The sequence below is a fragment of the Scomber japonicus genome, chromosome 23, assembly GCF_027409825.1.
Source record: "Scomber japonicus isolate fScoJap1 chromosome 23, fScoJap1.pri, whole genome shotgun sequence".
NCBI classification, from domain to species: Eukaryota; Metazoa; Chordata; class Actinopteri; order Scombriformes; family Scombridae; genus Scomber; species Scomber japonicus.
In genome coordinates, this window is record NC_070600.1 from 7737450 (window position 1) to 7762669 (window position 25220).

The 25220-nt window shown below is 39.4% G+C and overlaps 1 non-coding gene across 1 annotated transcript; it reads right to left on the reverse strand.

The window, feature by feature from the left end:
- Positions 1–15949: 15949 nt before the first annotated feature.
- On the reverse strand, positions 15950–16021 carry trnaq-uug (transfer RNA glutamine (anticodon UUG)). The gene has a single exon. It is a non-coding gene; the product is annotated as a tRNA-Gln (tRNA).
- Between the last annotated feature and the right edge of the window lie 9199 nt (positions 16022–25220).

Below are 25220 nucleotides of genomic sequence, written 5' to 3' on the forward strand. Positions count from 1 at the left end.
TTGTCTTATTACGAGTCCACCAATATCCCTTCTAAACTAGATTAACAGAATAAGTAAATTACCTTCTTTTACGGGAATTCCAGTGGATACAGGGCATTAGTGATGGACAGATGATATTAATAATGGTAAAAATCTGTAGCAGAGTCTTTTCATCAGTGCCCCCACATGTTAAAAATTAGTCTCCCAGCCCAAACTGAGATTACCTTAACAGACATCACAATGATATCACTAGGATAAACTGGTTTTAAAGAATGCAATATACAAATATTTTACCTCATATGTGCTGCAGTGTGATTAAAAGCTGACTTTATCAGTGAAATTGACATTATTACTTCTGAAGTGTGCTGAACTTGTGTTTTATGGTTCCTTAAGAGAAGAAAACTTAAGCAAACAGTCTCCCAAGTGCAGGGTAGTCATATTTGACAAACCGTTATGATGATAAGGGCCTGTGACTGACAGGGGCCCTAAAAATGATTAAAATGAGATGAGATATTCCTTTATTAGTCCCAGTATTAAATTATATTATTCTTTTTATTTTTTGTATTTGGCAAAAAAAAGTCAACATCCAGAGAGCCAGACATCCTACCACTAATGAACCAGCAGCATTGTGTTGAATGACATGCCAGTTGGCGTGATGGCAGGCAGCCCTTGGGAACGATTTAATCATTTTCAATGAGACTGTAGACTGTAAAAAGTAGTACATTTCTTTATAGCGGGTATTAATCTTGCATGCAGTGGCTTGAATGGGTCAGTTGGGTTCTGGAGGTGTGGTTACAACACTTCCTGCAGGGTTGAAGTGGCCCAATGTGATACAGTACTGTTTCATGGGGCCCAAAATCCCTGGTGGTGTCCCTACCCATGTGTCCTGCTGCTGCAGATGTGTGGCAGCATGTGACAATGTGTAGAGAATTGTATTTGTTTTAAGTCTGGTTAAAGTTAGAAAAATGCAGCGCATTTTATTTTTTTCCTACTGCACAATATGAAATTAGTTTTCACCGCAAGTAGCCGCCACCACATCTGTCATAGAGGTCACTCGTTCATTCACAGTCATCTAAACAATGCCTCAGTTGACACAAAGATGATTTATTGCTGTTGAAGTGCAAAACAAAGCACATTTATCAGGAGTCAGTGTCTCATTACAGTCTCCTGCTTTATATTGTAATTCTAAAACATTTGGTTGAGACAAAATGAGAGTAAACAAGCCTGTATATTATTGCCAACTTTGAAAGATTACAAGCAGTATGATGAATGAACCGTCTCTTCATACTTTCACCAACATTACATTTGCTTCAGTATGTGTTGGTTCTGGCCACTAAAGCAACAGTCCATGCTTCCTGTTGCATCTACATCCTGGTTAAAAGCTGGTTGACTGTGCTTACGGCCTCATCCTCTAGTCCAGACTCCTCCGCCAGCACCTTCCTCTGGAACTCCTGCAGGGAAGAAAGAAAAAATTTGAATCGAAATGTATTATATTCTCCTAAATCAGTTTTACTGTATTCTGTTGACAGGTCGTCCCTTGGAGACAAATGCCTAACAAAACATAAAGCAATGATTGCTTGGCACCAGCTCAGTGTTGACAGCTTTTAACTATTCACTTTACTGACGCCAGAGGTTGAACTTCAAAGCATCCATTCGTTTGAACAGCTACTGACGAGACTCTTTAACCAGCATCTGTTCAGTGACCATGAACTATGGCTGCTTTGTAACTTGATGATGACATCCATCCAGTAACCCTCAGTGTCAGATAAATAGCTTGTCATGGAGCTTAAAAAAAGGGTTGAAACAGTAGAAGCTGCAAAGCCTGTTAAAGTAAGCTTTGACACGTCAGACCTGTCAACAGCCAACCAGCCAAGATTTATCAGCTGTGTATTTCACATCAACAGTTGGTTGTTAGCAGATACGTTTTTCAGTTATGTCTACGTGTGTGTGTGTGTGTGTGTGTGTGTGTGTGTGTGTGTGTGTGTGTGTGTGTGTGTGTGTGTGTGTGTGTGTGTGTGTGTGAGTGATATCCTCACCCTGAATTTCCTGAGTCTTGCCAGTCTGTCTTGCAGCGTCTTCTCCTGGTTGGAGGTCACTTCGGCTACATGAGTCCTCCACTGCTGCTCTTTCTCCTGCAACACATGCAACACATTTATATTAATAATGGGTCAAACAACTCTATTAATGTATTATGACATGAGTTTTTAGTGATTCATAGTGATGTATCCACACAAAATGATCAAATTCAAACTTTATTATCTAAGAGAGAAATCATTTCGTAAAAGGTGCATGCACGGACCACAACAATACAAAAATACATAATATTGCAAGTCTGCAGTCTACCTCATACCCGTAGCAGGCAGTTGGTTTTAGCCTTGCAGATAGACAGTTAGCTACTGTGTCTATGTCTTTTAGATGTGTGATTAAGCCATTCTAACACGTTCGACATGCTTTACAGGTTAATAATAGGTTCAAATATATATGAGGCTGATGATGATTCTCAACAGTGAGAAGTGTTATTTAATGATCAGTAACTCATTAGGTTAAATCAGTCTGTATTTTACTAGTTGAATTGAAGATTGTACATAAAGCCTCTCCTCCACCAGCTACAACTTTAAACATGACATTAATGCTGCTTATGCATTAATGCATCAGTGATACAATGAAAATATAATATAAAAAATTTGTCTCTATAACAAGTGATATCAGTTTTGATGCTTGAAGACCATTTTCCTCATGGTTTTACTTAAGGCAACACTTTAAAACAGGAATTCTACTTGTGATGTAATGGTTTTATAGTGTTGTGTTTCCTCTTTTACTTACAGTCAGTCAATTAAGAATCTGAATATTTCTTCTAATACTGACGTAATATGGCTGGTTTGTATCTGCTCATGTCTACACTGTTGAGCCAGTATACTGTCTAACACGTCATTAATTAGAATAGGCAGCTCCATTTTTTAAGTAGAAAGAAATGTCCACTTTTGTCAGCATCAACTACAGTACATCAACACAAGAAAAAGATTAAAAATGAGTATTTTACTATTAAAAAGTCATACGGAGTCTTAACAATGAAATACTGGATTTTAAAGTGCCACGTCTCATATAGGTCAACCTGTATAACGCTTTACGTTGGAAAACAAAACATTTTGCAGCTGCGGACCAAAGTCGGGCAGGGAAAACAAAAATCAGTTGAGAAAGAAAACACCCACAATCCTTTAGTGTAATATCTTAAAGCTCTATAGGGTCATTACGGAGGTTACAGAGTTCCCGTGGTACAACGATATAACAGTGCATACATACTGCTGGAGCTGCACCCCTCAGCCTCAAGTAGGCGGGTTAATGTTTGTATAGAGGTGTGTGTGTGTGTGTGTGTGTGTGTGTGTGTGTGTGTGTGTGTGTGTGTGTGTGTGTGTGATGAAAAGTACCAGTCCTGCTGGCTGTCTATCCCCGACCTCAAATTGGACTCAATCTTACACTCTTGGATCCAGTTTCCTGCTGTTTGTTTGTGTCTGTTTCAATGTATAATTTTCGTGTGTGTGTGTGTGTCTGTGTGTGAGAGAGTGAGAGAGACAAAAAAAGAAAAGAAATCGGAAACCTTTTAAGCGTGTGTGAAAGACTTAAACAGATCAGATGGGATAGACGTTACATGGCCGAGGCCAGTTGCTCTCAAAGAACAGCGTCTGTCATCAATTAACATTTCTGTCATGCTGTGAATGTGTGTGTGTGTGGGTGCACGTGTTTGTGTGTGTGTGTGTGTGTGTGTGTGTCGGGGGTGCCGTAATATGCGGAGGAAGTTGATGTGAGCAAGGGAGGCATTTAGTTTTAATGTCAGTTTAAAGAGGAAGGCTTGCTGACACATATGTAGTGAAGGTGAAAGCAGTTAAACCGTTACCTCCCCAATTACATGCTGAACATACACACACACACACACACACACACACACACACACACACACACACACACACACACACACACACACAGACTTTGGGCCAAACAATCAGAACATTCTTTCCAAAAAGGCCTTGAGTTGAAAATCAGCATTCGGACATTGATTTCCTTCGTTTACATTCCACACACACACACCCTGTAGAAGTGTGTGTGTGTGTGTGTGTGAAAAAGGACGAGGAGCAGAACACAGAAATTGCCTTAAATTGGCACTCACTGACAAATTGCGTTAGTACTTACTGTCTGCCTCTGATTCACAGTCACAGCATAATAGCGGCTATTTGCCATCTGGCCAGCGGTTTTGGTTGTGGAGCTAGGCGTCAGTGCGTGGAGCAATCACACAGTCTTTAGATTGAAAAACACTGTCTGTGCTGTGAAAACTTCCAACAGTGTCTGTCTCACTCTGTGGGTATTATTATATACTTGAATAGAACAATATGGCAGAATATTTGCCAAGCCTACCGCAATCTTTCAATATACATTATAGTATTTACTTAAACTGCAGATGTGAATGAGCTCAGCTGCAGTTGATCTAATTTCTAATGATGACAAATGTTTCACACATGTCTATAAAGCAAAGAAGCTTTTATTATTGATATATTTGGCAAATGCAACTGATTTCCGCTGTGGCCTGATAATAGATTTAACTTACTTTATTTACTATGTCACTGAAGACAAACTATCTGCCAAAGAATTCAAGTATGGATAAAGAGTTTGAGCAATCTGTGCTTGGTGTATTATTGGACGATCACGCACATTGCACTCATTAGATGTAATGAGCACATAAGGGGGCTGGCAGATTTGCAAACTCTAATAAAAGAAATTAAAACCCACAGGAATGATTTGTTTTTTCTTTGGAATATAAATGTCAATCATCAGAAGTTGTTATTAAGTTGTTATATTATTGTGTGTCATGTAACCTTGTGTGGAATTAACCATTTTAACATCATGACACGAATATTAAAATGTATTCACTCCTTTTACGTGCCACTTTCAGGTTAATGGCTTTGGATGAAGTTGCCAACATACTTCAGGTAGTTTAGTCCAAATGGATCCAAAGTAATGAAGTGAAAATGTAAAAAATGTCAGAGGTCGTGTAAATTAAGAATAATTGATGCCAAGTTGCTTATGTAAGACTTTTAACCAAAGTAGTTACACAAAACCAAAATGTGTTGGTTTAATTTAGACGTTTTGGGTAAGAATTCATCACATTTTTCACACAGGACATAATTGGAAATGCCATTGGACAGAAACCCTGGTTATGTAATGGACTGATTTGTTTTGTGTGTAGTTCGGTCTCATTAGTTGTAATTTGGGTGAAGTTGTTGCTCCGTCAAACTTGACTGTTAAGTTATGAACTTTTCGACGTGTCTCTGGAATTCCTCTGGCTCAGCGTTCCAGTTCCAGGGTGTGTGTGTGTGTGCGTGTGTGTGTGTGTGCATGTCTTTCTGTCTTTGAGAAAACCAATTTCAGTTTAAAACCTGCTTTGTGGGGATGTTGTGCATTGTGAGGACATTTTGATCAGTCCTCACAACTTCAAAGGGTTTAGGTACAGTTTAGGATCAGGGTTGAGTTTGGGCAAGGGGTTAGGTTTAAGGTTACCCCTAACCCTGTTGCATTATGTCCTCACAAGGATATAAAGACATGTGTGTGTGTGTGTGTGTGTGTTCTGACCCAGAGGTGACAGTTTGTGTACAGGTTTAGACTGCTTGTGTGCATTTACTTTACATGTATGTTTGGGTATGTGTGTCTATGTGTCAAAGGTCATACTCATAAATCATGGAGTGTGTGTGTGTGTTTATGTGTTTATGTGTGTGTGTGGGGGTGAAGTTAGGGTTCAGCGGAAAGTACATTCCATACTGAGGTGAGAATGACTGTCCTCGCTATCAGTGTGAATTTGGTCATCAGCTTCCTGTCTTTATATGTGTGTGTGTGTGTGTGTGTGTGTGTGTGTGTGTGTGTGTGTGTGTGCGTGTGTGTGTGTGTGTGTGCGCGTGTGGCGGAAACACTGACAACAACAACCCATGTCCCTTGTTGACCTCACACACTCTTGTCAGAAACAGGGCGTCTGCTCAAAGCACCCACAGCTGTTTTGTGTGTGTGTGTGTGTGTGTGTGCGTGCGTGCGTGCACCAATGCACAAATTCCACATTCATGAGGATGTCCATCTGTTTTGACAACTGTGTGTTTTTGAATGAATATACAGTATGAACACATCACTAATTTCCTTTCCAAAATGAGCATTCCAGTCGCTATTATTCCAACATCTGTGTGTGTGTGTGTGTGTGTGTGTGTGTGTACGAGCATGTCTATGTTTAGCGGCATGAAAGTGTGAGTGATGTTTCAAAATGACTGAAGCCCTACAGCTTTGACAGAGGGCCAGAGTTGTTTCCCAGTCTGTCATTTCCATGGAAGTGAATCTGATTTTGCCGTGAGCGATATAGTGAACCTCAACGGTAAATTAACACCCATCGATCCATCGTCACACTCTCGCTGCCTGTTTTTTTTTTTCAGCCCGCTGTTTCCATTAGGCTGATTATAACAGCCTGGTCTTACAACAAAAAATGTTGAGCACACAACAGCGTCTTCAAAAAGTGAATGATGAAAAGATTAACCAAGGAAACACAAACATACTGAGGTGAGACTGAAAGGAAAGGAAACTGAGTCTGATGTTTGTTAATTACTAATAGTTTAACAGGATAAATAATTTGGATTTGAGATTATAGGCAATTATATAGGCTCAGGAGCTTTTCAGAGATGATGTAAGACAAAAAAAAGACAAATAGAGGATTACAGTTATTTCAAATGATGATAAACGTCCTCTGACATTAGGGCTCAAATCCAACCTCTGGAGTTTAGATTTGTTTACATCTTCAGGTACTACTGCTTGGCTGCTGGGTGCAACCTGTGTGTCTGTGCTTGCATGCATTGGCAAGAGTGTGTGTTGTCAGGAGAAACTGAGCTGTCGTCATTCAGTGTGAACTTTCATGATGTGCCAAAGGCAGAAAGGAAAGAGCTTGGCCGCTTTGGCATGATAGATGTACAGACTTGTAGAGTGTGTATCATCCAAGTACGTGTGTGTGTGTGTGTGTGTGTGTGTGTGTGTGTGTGTGTGTGAGCGCGAGTGTGTATTCACCCGTTTGCTCTCCTCTATGTCTCGGAGCCTCTCTTTTTCCTGCTGCTCCCTCTGTAGTCGCCGGTGGACCTGAAACACACACATACAGATGGATTTATTCACATCAATTGAAGTTCTTCAGTTGGAGTGTCAGTTATATGGGGTATTTAGCGACTGGCTCCTCCTCATCTCTTACCCTCTCCTCCTTTATATCTCCCTGTTCATCCTGCAAAGCTTCAGCTCCTTCTGTCTCTTCTTTTGTTGGTTTTTCTGACGTTCCCAGAAATGCATAGTCCTCCTCTTTGCACAAACCTCTCATGGACTACAACCAGAGAAAAACCTAATATCAGATTCGTAAAGAGTTCATTTTAAAAAGGATAAAACCAGTTTGTCTCTTGTTTACTCCCTCTGCGTTTGTGGTTCCAAACGTGTAGACACACACATAAAAAATGAAAAGACAACTCTCATACTGATTTAATAGCCAAACAATATGTAAAGTCATGTTTTGTAGAAAATTGTCATAAAATAAGAGTTAATTAAAGTCCTGAAGAATCACAATGTTATTTTGGGTTCCTGGAGGGCTCCAGGACCCCAAACAGATGATGAGGGGCTTAAGCTAGATGATGGTAAGTGATGATTGAAGTGGTCTATATGCTAGCTGCTGCATTTCTGAATTTGAATCTGATTTTGGCCAAAGAAGTTGTTTTGACTTTAGTTCTTGTTTCCACTGCAGAAATCACCAATTTTTAGTCTGGCAACGGCAAATTTCAATGAATCTATATGAACAGAAGGCTTTAATATGGCATTTTATGTCCATTATGTGTAAAAACAAAACAGTGATAAAAGTAAAAACCTTTTAGGAGTGGTTTTTTTTTTTTTTTTTTTTTTTGGGAATGGCGATGGTCCAGTCCACATTATACAATGAATGTTTTGATGAGTAACAAATCTACTGTGGAGATGTGGTGTTTACTTGATGTTTATAGGTGTTCTTTTAACAGCTCTTCATGGAACAATGGTTTAGTTCCACAGAATGATACATTTGAGGAAGTATTATCTGCCGTGTTGACGTTAGATCGATAAGGAACACTGAGAATACTTGACGGAACTTGCAACAATCTCTGTGACGCTATGATTAAGTGGTTTTGATGCAACCCTATCTTTGTTGTTACCATGCTTGCAGAAGTTCAAAATTTACCTTTGACATCGGAATTCTCTGAAACTGCTTCACATGAGCCATCTTAACGTAGGCTGGGTCCACTGCTCCTGACATACAGACACTCACAGTTTAATTTGTCTCAACAATACTGATACATTTTTAGGCTATCGCAAGTTAGACAATTATTTCAGTGTGGATATTGACATTTCTATTCGCTTTGTGACATTTAACTGCACTGAAAAATTCAATTAAATATGAAGTATTTGGGGGATTTATGCTCTAACTACATAAAATCAATCAAAAATGAACTCAATTAAAAGTCACTTACTCACGTGTATGCCAACACCAACTTTGTCCTCTCAAACCTGTCACTGAATATCGGTGGCTTAAGTGATTGTTTCCGCTCTTTTTAAGTTTCTAAAATGACCACAGATCCTTCTCGCCACCTCATGCAACTGAGAGTCCCAAAAGAAAGTTTCAGATTGAGGTTCTTATAAAGTGACGGTGCTCAGCCTACATGCTAGATATTTCCACAGTACAGTGACAGAAGTGTCACAGTCCCACTAATAAAGAGCCAAGAGGCCAAAGAGCATGATGGATAGTTCTGAAGCTTATTTTAATTGAATGAGATCAGTATGAGGCCTCATGTCATTGTATCTCAATGTTTACCAATCAACCACATAAGCATAGCATTGTGTGTGTCTCCTGACTTACAGTATGAGCTGTGTATTGTATTGTGTCACCTGCTGCTAATCTACAAATGATCTTATCAGTGTGGAAAAGTAAAACAGTAAATACTTAGAAATAGTTCCACATCATGGCAAATATAGCTCTCTTGCTGAGTATTGGAAGAAAAAAGTAATACTACCCTAGTGTTTACGCTAAATATGAAGCTATAGCTAGCAGCCAGTTAGCTTAGTTTAACATGACAGGAAACTGGGGGAAAAACTACATTGGCGAATACACACCATGCCAAATACCCTTTTTAGCTCACTTACTGAGTGTTAGATGAGAAAATTGATACCACTCTTGTGTTTATGCTAAATATAAAGCTATAGCTAGCAGCCAGTTAGCCAGTTTATCATGACAGGAAACAGGCGGAAAAGCTACCCAGACTCTGCCCACAATGTAAAAAATGTTGCCCACGAGCGTCTTTAAATGTTATTAATAAACATGTCATATCTTGTTTGGCTGATACATAGCCTACCAAACAAAACAAAAAAAACTTTATGAGGAGACTGTGATAGACTATTTCTTAGCCGGGGGCAGTGATTTCCTGGACACTGCAGTAGGAAGTCACATGCTTCTACTTTTATGCTTCGGTTTGTGTATGAATTAAGCAAAAGCAACATAAAATGTTTATTAGTGAGCTTGAAAGGTTTTTTCCCCAATGTTTGGTAAGAGCCACGCTAGTTATTCCTCCCTGTTTCCTGTGTTCATGCTAAGCTAATGGCTGCTGGCTATAGCTTCATATTTAGTGTCAAGACATGTGATAGGTGACCTTCACTTGTAACTCTCAGCGTAAAAGTGAGTAAGCCTGACTTTGATATTAGGTGTTTCTTCACTCTTCTTTTTAATCTTAAAGCATTTATTGGTTATTTTATTTGCTTGTGTCTTTTAAACTTGTGGTAACACCATGTACCTTCGCAGAGTTTTATCATTCCTATTTAGCATCTTGAGGATGCAGCTTCTATTTAATTTACAACCTGCCTCCTACTGCACTTCCCCAATGGGATCAATAAAGTTCATCACGCCCTCTTATCTTAATTAATAGCACTGTCAGCAGACTACTAATAACAACCCAGATGGCAACATCAGCTGATATAGTGATGGATATACAGTAGATGTTCATGTTTAGGTGGTGGCACCTAAGCCTGTTGGGCAACCTCTTAAGCACATTTTATATACATACTATATTACAAATCAATAATAATTTTGCAGCATGTGGTATTTCTGTGGGTTGCCTTTCTTGTTCTATTCTGTACACACAACATTTATTGCTTCTGCGTCTGTCCTGGGAGAGGGATCCCTCCTCTGTTGCGCTGTACAAATAAAAAACTTCTTGACTACAGTAGATGTTCAGTGTTTCCAGTGAACTCTCTGTGTCACAGCATTGATACATTTATAGACAGAAAAAACAAGTCTGGGAGCTGTTACAACAGAGCTCTGTTAGATCAGATCAGATTAGCAGGCCTGGCCAGGAGAAGTCCAGGCAGAGTGAACATCCTGACGGAGGTGACCGTTTACTTTCTATTCAGTATCAGATTCTGAGCAGTCTTACAGCACATTCATGGACAACCTCATCAATTTGTTTTTGTCATTAAACATAATACAGTAACATACTGGCAGATTGATGTCAAGAATTTAATCTAATCTCACAGTCTAGTCTATATTTAGTACATTTTTAAAAGGCATAAATTACAATTTTGTGCAATAGATTAAAAAATGACCAGGCATACTCCACAATAATATTTCAATACAATATTTTTTAATTTTAGTTATCTCTGCTATACCTACCTATTATATGGATAATAGAGTGTCATGAGATTACTTAGGGTGCCTATATAGTATGTTTTGTTATAAAATGACACAATTGTAAAGTACAGTGATTTGAAATAAACAGATTTAGCTTCATGTCTCAATTAATGGATGAATTAGGCAGCTGTAAATTCTCCCATATGACAAACAAATGTTATATTAGCCTATTCTATTACTGATAATCTTGAAGGTTTAAAAGATTAGATTTCACTTTAATAACATTTTCTGTGGAATGTGTCTTGCGTCAAATGCCCACATAGTGCAGCGTTATTTTGTACTCATACTCTCTATGGACCACAGAGAAAAACTGTTCATGTTTTTCATAAAAGGAAACATTCCAAAAAATTAGTGAGAAGTAAATATTGAATTGTGCAATCTGTTGGAGCAGGAGAATGAGCTCCAGGCCTAAGGCTATGGTAAGGTTAACGACCAGCGATGATGTTGGGGGAAAGTGAGAGCTGAGTTTGAATGAGAAAACACAGTATAAAAACTATGGGTAGACGATGTGAGTGTGTGTACATGATCAAATGAAAAGTACACTTAATGTACTGTATTTAAGAGGTACAAGGTTTTCATCGTGCTACTGCAGAATAATGTATGTAATATGTCTGCAGGTATATTTAGACATTTATTGGTTGTTAACCCCACTACAAACACCTAATGAGAAAGTAGAGAACTGTGTCATGCCTGGAAACCATTACAAATAATGTCTGCTTTAGTATGTGTGTGATATGGGAGTGCCCCCCCTAAACACACACACATAAAATGCCCTAATTAAAGCCATGCAGAGACCTTAAAACATCGCCAACATTTGGTTTGTAAATCAAAGATGATGTTGTAGTGCTATTACGGTTAAACATGCCTGTTGGTCTGAATATGACTGAAACCACAGAGAGCACGTATGGCATCCACATGTTTCCAAAAACACTGACGGGAAGATACACACATGTTGACCTTCTATCCCACATCATTTCACACAGCCTCTGTACATTCAGCACCCTCAGAAGGAGCAACAAGCAGTAACCTTTGACCTTTGCTCCCTGAACGTCCCAAAGTCTTGACATCACTCATCACCCTGCTCATAACAGGAAACAGCTCTGACCTTCAAATGATTCCCACTGTGCAAATCATGAGTGGATCATCAGCAGTTATACTCATTAGTGATAATTCATGGCCATTGGTTTGTGCTATGTTTAAGAAAAAGACATATATAGTATGTAAGCTCCAAAATGTTTGCCTTTTACAGTACTGTATGAGATTATGCCACAAAGGACAGAATATAGTCTTACACTCCATATTTGGTTTGTATATTCAGTCACTGTCATCGCTATCCCCTTGGGCTCATTCATGCTACTGTTACCCATTTTTAATAACGCTGCTCTTCACATGGTCTTATTTGGGCACGTGGAACAAAAAGCAGAGAAAAGTGATATTTCTCTTTTGGCTCATAGTAGCACATGACACTTCTTATCTGGATGTGTTATCAGTATGAAAATCTGTGAAGGACCGTGGTGATCATGACAATTCAGAGTCATTATTTGTTAATAAAAAACACCATTGGGTCCTTTTTTTGACAAGTCTATTGAAAATTTGACCTGATAGCGGAAGAAAAGTCAGCCCAAAGCTAATAAATTCCTCATGAGAGTGATCACAGTTTGAAAGTGGAATTCCTTTATTAGAAGCAGACATGAATCCAAGTCAGATCCTCTTAGGTTTCCAACTGCTAAGTGTTGTTTATATTTGACAGATTTCTTTACGATTAATGACATAGACAGCACAAGACCAGGATTTCATGGTGTGCTAAGAAAGAGAAACATGTACATAGGAAGCTCTTCTGGGAGGAACCTCAGTGAACAGAGTAGAAATTGATTGAACTAGTTACCTGTATTTAAGTATATATTTTAGCTTATCTTTGTATCCAACAGTTGAGAAGAAGAAAGCAAAACATCATAAACCATGGTCACATGGTCATCAAACTTTAAAGAATCACACAGATTTGAAGGTCCCATAAGTGCAAAGATCAACTGAAGAGACCCAAGTGCAGGGCATCACAGCTGTGTCATGATTCCTGCGTGACATTATATCCTTTTTCATTCCAAAGATCCAATTCGTTGGTGTGTGTGGGTTGGTGTGTGATGACCTGGAGTGACTCTGTGAAAGCTCTTGTCATAAAGGATTCCTGACACGCCTTGCGTCTTAATGCCTGATCCCTCGGCCAATAGGTCTCGCGCTGCAAGAGGCTTAACTTTTCCTCAGTACCCATTGACCAGCACAGCTACAGGCCTCCACCTACTCATTGTGTGTGTTTGTGTATGTGAGTCCTCATAAGGGTGCCATAGGGATCTGGAACTTCCTTCTTTGCCCTTTTTAAAGTGTGTGCATGAATGTGTGTGTACATATTATATTGTGTTATCTGAGGTAGAGTAGTATTGTCACTCTAGGTGGTTGCTGTAGGCATTTACACAGTTTGAACAATCCTCTGACCTCAATATCTCTCAGGCCAAGATTGTGTATGCATAGAGTAATTAGAAGTTGTATGTACGCTGGATGCACAAAACTGTTAAATATTGTCCTGATCCCAGCAGGAAAACATGGATTGCATCAGTTATGTGTGGGTGAGCGTATGTGTGAGGGCTTATTTTTTTAAAGTTCTTTTTTATGCTCAGAGAGTACGATTTGGCCCCAAAGAGTCCATTACTGCACAACCTAAAACACTCTTTTAAACTATCGACTGTATATAAATGTCTCTCCATTTCCTGCCCCTATGCAAAACTGAAGCCAAAATATCTCCTCTCTGGGAGTTTCCATCTTGTTTGTGCGACATCATTTGGAGCCAGACTCGGTACAGTGGAGTTAGGTAGTGGGGTAATGGTCTGTGGGACATGACCCCTCAGCCATCCTGCCATCTAACAGAGGTTAGAGAAATGGGCAGTTGAAGAACCATCAATGTGATACTAACTACCTAAAATAACAGAAACCATCTTTGGGGGGAAAGTATTTGGCGTTTACTTTGATTTTTTTAGGTTGGCAAATGACACTGCTAACATGCAAGGGTTGAGATTTATGACCTATACTGCTACCAGCCACCAGGCGGCCAGGAGATCCAACCCGCCCCGCCCGACCCGCAAAAAAAATGCGCTGATCATGACCCGAACCCGACCCGACCCGAGGAAAAAAAAAATAAACCCAGTGAACGTATTGCCATGGAACCTACCGATGAGAACTCTTTTGTGACACTGTAAGCCATAGATAGACAAGGATTTGCACTGGATTCGCAGTAAAGATTATGATACAATTTCATGAAAGATTAATTGAATACCAAACAACAACAAATACACTGTAAGATTGATTTTTGCATCGTTCTTTATTGAACGATTGCGGAAAGCATCTCTCTGCCGTGCGCACAAATACAAACACATACAAGTGTGCACACATGCCAAACATAGTCAAAACTGTAATATCTGCTATAACATCAGATCTGAGAGCTTACATTTTAGTGAACTGATCTTTGATCACTTGTTTAAATTGAAGTAATAGATCATAGAATATACTGTAGGTAACAATGATATTTCAACAAAACGTATATGTTTAAATTGAAGAAGCGCAGAGCATATAATGATATTTATAGCTGATGACTCGAGAGGTGAATTAATCTTATGATCACAATTTAACTTCAGCGTTACTAAGCTATTAAACACATCTGTGTAGGTTATTATTGATTGAGCACAACCATAATGTTGATTCGGAGTGACACCCAACTGTGTTAGGACATAGCGTCAGGTTTGATCTGAAGAGATTGTGGAAAAACAGCACCATCAAGCTTCAGCTCTCTCCCGTTGCCATGGAGATTCAAAACAAAGCAGATAGAGTAAGCCAGAGTCCGCACAAAAGTAGTCACATAGCGATATTAATAACAGTTTTATTTTAAAGTTTGTCTTCTTCTTCTTTTCACATAAATAGGCAAGTGAAAGTTCCTAAGTGAGAAATATGTGTTTTCTCTTTATGACCCGCCCCGCCCGCACCCGCAATATTTTTAAAAAATTGGACCCGAACCCGCCCGACCCACGGATAAACCCGCGGTCACGGGTCGACCCGCGCATCACTGACGTGTATATTTATATTCATATAAAGTTAATCTTTCCAACTATGAGGTGGAATACCAGACTAAACACACCTGAACATGTCTAGTTTGTCTGTCAGATAAACTTCTTGGGATATGATCAAAAATTTCATGGGCTTGGCAAATTTGGCACAATTCAAGCACGTGGATTCTTTTGTGTGTGATCACAGCATTGATAAAATTGTTTTTAATAAGACTAAGAGTTGACAGGCTGTACTTAGGAAAAGCAGTGCTTTGAACTAAATGCGTAAGTCAGCACGCTAGCACGATCCCAATGACATGCTAACACGCAGATGTTTAGCAGGTGTGCTCTTTAAAATGTGTGCCTACTTAATTTAGCCTGTTGACTTACTAATATCTTCTCATTAACACTTATCAAATAATACAGCTGATTCTGATGGGAATGTCATTAGTTTTGCAGGAATTACTAAAGTACGGGGTAAACTGAAAATTGTGGTAGTACTGTACTATTCTTCCCAGCTTAATTCGGGGCAAGGAAATAGCGGAGTAACATTCTGATAATAAAGGGGTAAAATTAAAATGTTACAGTTGTTACCAAAGTAGGTCTTGCTATCAGTTATTGGTATATCCACAGATGGTAAATGGTAATTAATTTTAATTTTTGGTAATCATTCATTCAACACATAGTAGCACAGGTACTGTTGGCCAAGGCACTGTCGGTTGTGGCTTGTCTCTCAAGCGCTCATCGCAGGTCAACATCTTCTTCCCCAATATTGTGCTACTGGTAGCTGGAAGGCTTGCTGTGAAAAATACAGGCTGTCAGAAGTGGGATTTGAACCCACGCCTCCAGGGGAGACTGTGAGTGCAGCGCCTTAGACTGCTCAGCCATCCTGACGGTGTCTTAAGGTGCTGACCTACAATTCGGAATCCACATCAGTTTGATGATGATGCTATATATCCCTCATGTTTGGCATGGTTAATGAACCATGGTTCCACCTGTCAGCTGACAGGTGTCAAACTATTTCATACATGGTAGCGCCACGTACGTTACTAACAGGACATCACAGAAAAAGCATGACATTACCAGTAATACAGTGACTAAACTGCTATGCATTGTGCAGCTGACACACTGGAGGAGGTTCCACCGAGATTTGAACTCGGATCACTGGATTCAAAGTCCAGAGTGCTAACCATTACACCATGGAACCACACGTCCAGCTGTCTTAAATGTGTCCCCACAGCTCTTTCTGGAGAACCGGACAATATCAAGAGTGAGTTACAATATCAAGTCAAAGTAGGGTTTCATTTGAGTCTGTGGTGGACAAGCCTGGAATTGGGCATCCTCTTAAAAAGCAGGTCCCACCAAGATTTGAACACAGATCACTGGATTCAGAGTACAGAGTGCTAACCATTACACCATGGAACCACATAACTTGGCCTGTAATGTCTCTTGACAAGCTAGTGGAGAACACTGTCAGTTTCCACAATAGCCTATAAGCATCACTCAACGGAAACGCAAGTCCTAGCTAGCTTTAACGTAGCCTCATAGGTTTTTTTCAAGAGAATTGGACAATATCAAGAGTGAGTGATGAGATATCAGGAATGAGCAACGAGTTTAAGATTTCCAGCTAATGGCAATATCAGGTGAAGGTAGGTTGTCAGGTTGCAGTGTTGGAACTGTACATCCTATTAAAACCAGGTTCCACCGAGATTTGAATTCGGATCGCTGGATTCAGAGTCCATTCACCCATTCACACACATTCATACACTGATGGCAGGGGCTACCATGCAGAGTGCCAACCTGCACATCAGGGGGAATTTTACCATTCATTCTCATTCATACACTGTTGGTGCAGGGGAGCAATTTGGGGTTAAGTGTCTTGCCCAAGCACACATCGACATGTAGACTGGAGGAGCCGGGAATCGATCAGGACAACCGCTCTACCTCCAGAGCCACAGCCGCCCCTAGATAATATTAATTGAATAGAATTGTTGGAAAGAGGGCAATGGGACCAGGATAACAATGAGGCACAGCTATTTACTGTAGTAATATCATAGTAAAACAGAAAAAAAACAGATTGTAACTTGCAAGCAGTAATAAGAGTGTATCAATGCAATATTAAAATTGTACTATGGTGACATAAATGCTGTAATAACCTGATAATAATGAGGTGATATTGGTTCATGTTTTAACATTGGGCTACTATTCAAAATCACATGAACATTGGTAATTACCAGATTATAATGCTGAAATTCATCTTTCCTTATGTTCCAAATGTTTCCTTTTGTTTTAGAGTATTGCCATAATAATTCTACTTGTAATGCTTTGATTTGTCACCTGGAAAAACTGTTCTGCGTAATAACCATGAAACAGGCATGGAAAATACTGTTTCTATTTAATTTCATGGTAATATTGGATTAAACCAAGAGGCGTAATGATTAACTGGATACACATGTGGCAGTTTCTATGTTATAAATACTAGTGCAGTGCCCATGCAAAATCTGTTTTTGCGTGTGTTTTTACTACAAAGTCAGACATCCCAACTCTCCCGCATATTGATAGCGGCTCCTAACACTATTTCAATGTTACATTTTTATTTGTAACATCGAAATAGTCCCCATAAAAATAGTTGGCACTGCTCTGTGGACTACCCAAAGTTATAGGTACACTGTCTCTGTAAAGAAACCATTACTATATTTATACCTGCCAGAAACAGTTTGAACAAACATGCAGTAAATCTCCCACTGTACATTTACTGTACATGAATAATATACATTTTAGTCAAGTTGTTCGTCAAGTCTGTCATGTAGGCACCGTCAGTGATTAATGACACCGTTCCCACATGAACTGCAGTCAAAGAAATGATATTTCTTGAGGCGATCCATCTGCCTGAGAGACCGGAGTTGCCATCTTTTGTTACTTAGAAAGATAAACATGACCAAAACTGGGGCACTAAAGCTGTGAGAGAATCAGACGAGGTATTACTTAGAGTGACCGAGTTTGACTCCACTTCAACAGGGACTAAAATAACATTATGTCAAAGAGTTGTGGGAACCGGAGTGATGTGGAGAAGATCTCTGTCGCTCTGTTAAAAGTGAGAGCTCACATTTCCATCATACACCCTTGTCCTGTGTCAAACATGGGAAACAGACTGCTCATGTATGACATGACACACTGCAAAAACACCTCAAGGTTAGTCTTTGTTAAGTCCTGTTCTTGAGCTGTAAAGATTTTAAAATAACACACATGCAAAAGAGCTGATTCCACAGGGGGTAAAAATGATCATAACAAGCTTAAAAAGTGGAGGAAAGACCCCTGTAAAAACAATTTGATACTGTGTGTAATGTAATTTTTCAATGCAGTCTGAGAGGTTAGATGACTCAGAGTTCTCACATTTAGAGATATTATAAAAACAAAATTGATAGCCATTGAAATCCCCCTGTGCCATAAAGTAGCAGCCATTACGGAAATCCAATTTTATGTATTAGCCCGCATTTATTCTGCATTAGTGCTGTCAGTCAGGCAGTCTCTGATTTATTGTTGCACACAGGCTTCTTGCATATCTCTCATTTAGAAGAACTCTTTTACCTGCAGTTAAATGACTTTTCATTTGTAGTCAGAAAATGCGTCATGTTCTTCTGCTTGCATCTTGTCAACAACCTCATTCATTTGGCCTCTTTTTAATGCAAAACATCTACATCACCAAACCACATATTGCTCTAATAGAGAAATATGGGAATTGGCTTGTTTTCCACTGAAACATTAAATTATTCTGATGTCAGAAGATTAAACGTTGCTTTTGAGTTTAGTAATAGTTGCATGCGATAAACACTTAAAATGAGAGCATCGTAAAAACTCAAAATTAAGAGCAATTAGGTTGAGCAAACGAATGGATTTATGGAAAACATCTCTACATTCATTAAAACATGTTGAAACAACAGAAACTGACACATGACTGTTGTTTGGGAAACAATTCTCAGTTGGTGGTGGGTCTAGGAGCGGTTTCAGTGACATGTTTCCATTGTCCTAAGCCTTGTTGGGGTTAGAAAAGAGGATATTATCAATTATTTTCTAATGAGATGCCATGAATAATAATCAGACACGGGTCATTTTATATTTTGAAATGCAGATTCAACACTTTTTTTTTATCCTGTTCCAGCCCAGCTGTACAAACAGACTCCTTGCCAGAGGAAAACAAAAGCATGCATGCTGTATGCAGAAAGGATTTCAAACCATAACATGTCCCTGGACTCCAGCACATACTCACAACACATACAAGGTTTTGGTTGGGTGCAAATCATCACCCAGCAGCCTAAACAAACAGACAAGGGTCAACTTTACTTAACAACAAACACCACAAAGATATACATCCCTCTCTAAAATAGAAACTTATCACATTAATTTAATTCTAACGGAAATTGGAAAAGCTTAGGGGAGGTGAAAGAAGGGTGAGGAGGGAAGTGCACAAAGGGGGACTGCCTAGTATTCCAAAACTTCAATATTTCAAAAAATGTCCATTTGTACCGAAAGGCATTAGTCTGATGGCCTGTTATCCAAAAAACAAACACCCTAGAAGGCCCATCGCTCTGAAAATACTTTGGAGTTGTTGGATTTCAGTGACTGCTGTCCCTGTCCATGGTGCTGAATCAGCAGGGGGTAGGGGTGACAGATGCTTTGCCATAATTTATGGTGAGGTGTTCTAATTAGGCTGTTATACCTCTGTTGTCTTTTGGTTCAGGTTAGGGGACTACAAATACCAGGTAGGTATCTGGAAGGCTTCGGCTCAAGTAATCTTCTCAATGATAGCACACTTCCATACCGAGAGGATCTAAAGCTGAAAAAAAAACCAACATAATGCAAGAAAGAAAAAAGTGAAAGTAAAAAATACAATGAAATAGAAAATACATTCGGGCTTAGGATATGTCTCATGGTGGCAGTGGTACCACCTCTAAGCTAAAGGCAAGAAGAATCTTAGCATTTGCACATTAAAATACATTAAGACATGAAGGGGAAAAACTCCTGTTACCGGTAAAATGGGCGTTCTTTTTTTAACTATTGGCATTTCGGACTTCGGACCAATGGCATGGCACCAGCACAAAGACTCCTTTGATTTATTTTTTTTTACTTTTGGCACATTCCGCAGTTTAAGAAACACATTAATCTGAATAAAGCAGGAAACATCCATTCATCGCGCTGGAGTCAGATTGGGTAGCGTGACTAATTACTGGTTTCTGGTTGTGGGGCCTATGTTCATTTAAAACTGATATGGAAAAAATAATATTTAATTAGATTAATTATGTGAACTAACTGACAATTTGTCTGAGATCAAAAACTTTGCTATTTGCTCAAAGCAGCAGATTGAGGCGAACATTTGTCTGCAAGTTGAAATTGCTTCTACAGTACTTCAGCAACAAATTATCCATTTATCCCGAGGCTGTATGCTTCCAAATTATGAATGTAGAAAAACAATAAAAGAAGATTTTAGATCAGCAGAGTCTAAACTGTCATGCACTCCGAAAAGTCCTATGTAGAGCAGTTCTTTTCACTCCCAATTGTCTCTCTCTCATACACACTTACGCATATATACATACACACAGTGGGTGGTCAATGCTGCGTTTAACTCCAGATGTTAACACTGCAGTCCAGCTCAGAAACGGCCTCACATCTCAGGAAATTTCACCTGTCAATCACCACTGCGAAAATCACCTCCTCATTTCCTCCATTTCCTCTTTTCTTATCCCCAGATGTTTTTGTGTGCACGGACTCACCCCCGTCCACGTACACAGGCCTCCCATTGTCACCCAATTAAATGTCTCCATGTGGGGCAGCTCTTCTCAACTGCTGCCAATGTCAATAATGAATGTACTGTAGCTTAAAAATCCTTTAAGACTTTTACTGTTTTTTCCCTTGTGATTAAGAATTTGGCAACGCCTCTGTTTTTCTTTTGCCTTCCAATGTCGAGGACCTTTTCCAGCATTGACTCAGTGTGACGTGCTGATAGAGAGGAAAACACATTCAGGTCATTACTGTACACACTCCGGCTTCAGATACAAGATACAAGGTTCAAGTTTTGTTTAATGCTCTAATGGTGGCTCCAGTTTTCTTATGCTGGGATAAATCTCGATCATTGACTAGTTCTCTCTTAAATAGGTCAAATACTGTAGGGTTTTCCCGTATAGCTTTATAAATTGCAAATCTAATTTGCAAATTTAATTGTATCCCTGGTCTGAAATATGTTGTCTGTAGCCTTGAAATGACCTCAAACCAAATTTAATAAACTTGTTTGTTTCTTTTTTTGTTTTTTACACTGTAATAAACGACTTACTGTACCATTATCAAGCAGCTTTCCATACATATGTAGATTTAAAATTCATTACAGTACATGCCTTTTTTTGGCAAGATACTGTGAGATGGCCTCCGTGAGGACTATATTAGGACTTGTGTCTTAACATGCTGGGTGTTTAAAAACATGGCATCAAAATGATCCTTCAAAGCCTTTTTGTGGAATGTCATAAAGCACTTGCTCAGGGTACGACCTGGCCCTCTAAAGCGCTATTTAATCCTCTGGAAGTCTGAACTTTTGGCATGTGAACTGGAGGAGATATATGTTTGACGTGGTTCCCATATGGCATGAAAATCCCTGAATGATGTAGATTTGCAAAAATTAAGATATTACAAGACTTTTGAAAATGAATGATCTTGTTATACATTTTTAGAACCAAATTCATGAATTTCAGTAAGTCATGTCTTAAACATGGCTGAATCAACCTGCAATGAGACCCTGAGGAAAAGTTAGCCATGGAACATTGGCTCTATGCTTTTGGTAGTTGTACTAGGCACACATTTATTTAGCATTATAAACGATATACCATATGCATTTTGACACAGGGCCCCTCTACAAGACCAACAACAGTACAGGCCCCACCTTGTCATACCATCACAAATGTTTTTTTATTGGTGCATATTGTTAAAAAGATACTGTTGAATTTGAAACAGTAATCAAATCATGTAAACTACAACGTAGGAGGGTTTATGAGGGTGTAGGTCTCTTAAAGTTAAGTGACTGAGATGCAAGAACAAGAAAATACCAACAATTTGACATTTATTACTAATGCCACAACTACACTTACTAAACACTACAATATATTGACAAGAAACATGAGAGGAAAGGGAAACTGCTACACAAGGCTATGGCTAGTGAATGTTATTCATTGTGTTGTTGGTATGAGTACCTGGTCAACAGATGAAATGACTGTTGCCTGGGAAGCAGTAAGTCAAATCAGCGGTACAACAGCGCAGTTCTGAATTGCTAGTTGTTACCAATTATGAAAACACAGAGGTTTGCACAAGTCAATGGAGGTTTTGTAGAAATGCTCCCAGCGGTGGCTTCTGGTGGAGAATGGAGTTGGATGTGCTCGGGTGAGAGGCTGCAGTCTTGATCTTGAAATGATTAATAGGACACTGATCAGGATCTGGACATTTCTCTATGGAGAAAGCTACTGGTTTAGCTTTCCTAGTTTTGATTAACTCATGACTCTAGATTTTCAGGTTTCACATCCTATTGTTTTTAATTACAGTACATCTTCAGACTAGCAAAAAGCAAATTTTCAAAGGGCAGGAAAACAAAAAAAATTAAGAAAAAGGCAAAAATCTAAATGCCTGGTTTCTCAGATAAGAATTTTGGACTACCCACACAGAAAATGCATCCTGGCCAATCACAGGGATTTTGGAGTTCTGGGCTCCAGAGTCCATCCCCCCTATCCATAAAGAGGTGGGTTCAACTTCTGCTATTACTTTTAATCAAGATTGTTAGTTTTGTAACGGATGCCAGATATCTAACTTTGCATTTTTGATAGCTTTGTCATTTTGAGAACGAAACAAGCAGAGTTTTACTAAATATGACATTAGTGTTATCAAAGCAGTGACATGCGGTCAGGGGAGGCAGGTGAGGCCGTGCCTCACCTGTTATCATGGAAAGACTTAAAAATGAAAAAAATAATAAATGGTTATATTTGTCCAGTGATTTGCACTATAACGTTATGTTCTATCTAACTTTACCAGAATTATTTTTAATTCAAAATCGCTGAATTTTCACATGTACTGATCAGACACTGAAAATAGGCAGCAGCGAGACGAGCCTCACCATGGATTGCGCAATGGCTCGGCTTATTGCGCTGGCATGCTATGCAGTGAGACAGTACAGCTGTACAGCTGTCTCTCTGTATGTCGCTATTAACATGTTCAAACACGTTTACTATATGAACTAAATTTCCATAGTTTAGCTGATGATATAATGTACAGTGTTTGTAGCGTGTTTCGTGTGCTGAGCCGAACCCTAACCCATAAAACGGCTGCAAAAAGTCACAAAGTGAGGCACGCAGTTCTCCGGCCTCATGGCAGGGGGCGCTCCTGATCCCGACTCATTAGCTGCAGAATAGGTGACAGTAAACTACAACTACAGTGAGCAAGTCGGCAAATCATCCATTTTTTTTCCTTCTTGTCTGTTCATATGTTTGTAAATCTGATTGTGATGAAGTCAGTGCCTCACCAGACATGAACCTCACCGCACGTCACTGTATCAAAGATAATGGAATAATGTTAGTGCCACACTTCTTAGCTCAAAGACAATAGAATAAAATGCTAATGAAAATAAACACATATTGTTAATATACACACATATACTAATACACTGTATTAATGGTCCTTAGACAAAATGTTCATGGTTTGTCAGCCCTTTGTCCTCTTTGGTCTGACTGTCAACGGCATCACAGTTCAAAGTAGGATTCAAGTTGATGCCAGCAGTGGGTGAATGGCTTTTTGAGGTCTTAAAGGGTCAGAGTTGGTTTGGGTCAGTGGTCTAGTTCTGTGGCCTTGTAGGAGAAAAGGGGTCTTCTTATCTGATTGTTGCTGTTTGCGTGATATTGTAAATCTCACCGATGTGTTGTTGCGTAACATTCCTGGGGCGTTGAAGAAAGAGCTGGTCTGGTTGGTGGTACCATCTGTATTTGAAGCAATGAGGGAACTTTTCCCCCCTCAATAAATCATTATTATTTTCTACATTGCAAGGAGACAGTGACCAGTAGCCTCTTGGTCTCCCTTGCGAACTCCTAAATCCACAAGCTTTTCTTAGATTTAATCATCCTTTGGCAGTTTAAAGCCCAATACCTTTTAAAACTCAATTGCACTGAGGAGAGCCAAGCCCTCTTCCATCACTGAATGTTCTCATAAAGCCTCCATAATGGTTCATGTTTGTTTATTGTTTCTCTGTCCTTTTATGATAAAACAAACTCAACATTCACACTTGAGTTGCAACAATCACACCAGCACTGAATGCAGCTTAACAATGATTGCCAAAAATGTCTTTTACTGTTGGTTGGAAATCACCACCAACATCTAATCACCTGATCTTCAGGCCAAAGGTTATCTATCTACCGAATTCCAGCCAACTCACTTCATACATTTTTGAGATATCTTGAGAAGTAACATAAATATGGGTGAAAAAAACCCTCCTTTGAACTTTTTTGGCCTTGTATCAGCTTCTATCACTGTTATTTAAACTGAAAGGGTTAGCTACAGTCACAAATACAATTACAAGAATGAGCTTGATTGACAGTTGCCAAATCTTTTCGACTCTTCTTAGTCTTGTTGTCATCCTGCCATCTGTAAACACTTGTGACCTGTGACCTTTAGGCTTTCAGCAGGCTCCAGTACTGTATGATAACCCCCATATAGCTTTTAGTGCCTTGGTTCAAAATCTCACGCACTGTTCAGCACGAACACCCCAGTCCAGGATACAGAATCCCCTTCCCTCACACTCTCGCAGTGTTGTCCAGTACTGAGAGAATCCTAATTCTCGATATAATCCACCGTCTTTTCTCACTTCTTTCTTGCTAGCATACAGCAGGGATATAGGTCAAGCAGTTATGCTACCTTCAGACATAGTTCTAACAGGTTGGAAGAAAATACAAAAGCATTTAATTGCTAGTCGCATTGCTAGCAGGACATAGAAAGGATGCCACAAAATCCAAGAATATGTTAAGAGTATTTGTTATATTCATCAGTTCTTGGAAACACTTAGAGACCAAAGCCGATCCAAGATGTTTATTTGAGTTGTTACCCCATTAATGTTCATATTATAACTGAGGGTATTAGGAGTGGTTCTCACTGGTTACAAGAGATATTCCTCTCACAATGCCTCTCCTTGCAAAGTACGTAATCATCCTGGCTGCTCTTACAATCACCTTTGCCAAGTTCCCCTACTAATACTGTCTGGAGCTGTACGTTGGTATGACATCACAGATTAGACAAGGCGAGGTGTGTACTTTTAGCTCTGGCTGTAAGAGGAGGAGCAAAATAGCTCATTAGAAGCAGCACAGAAGAAAAGCATGCTTGCAAAGACTAACAGA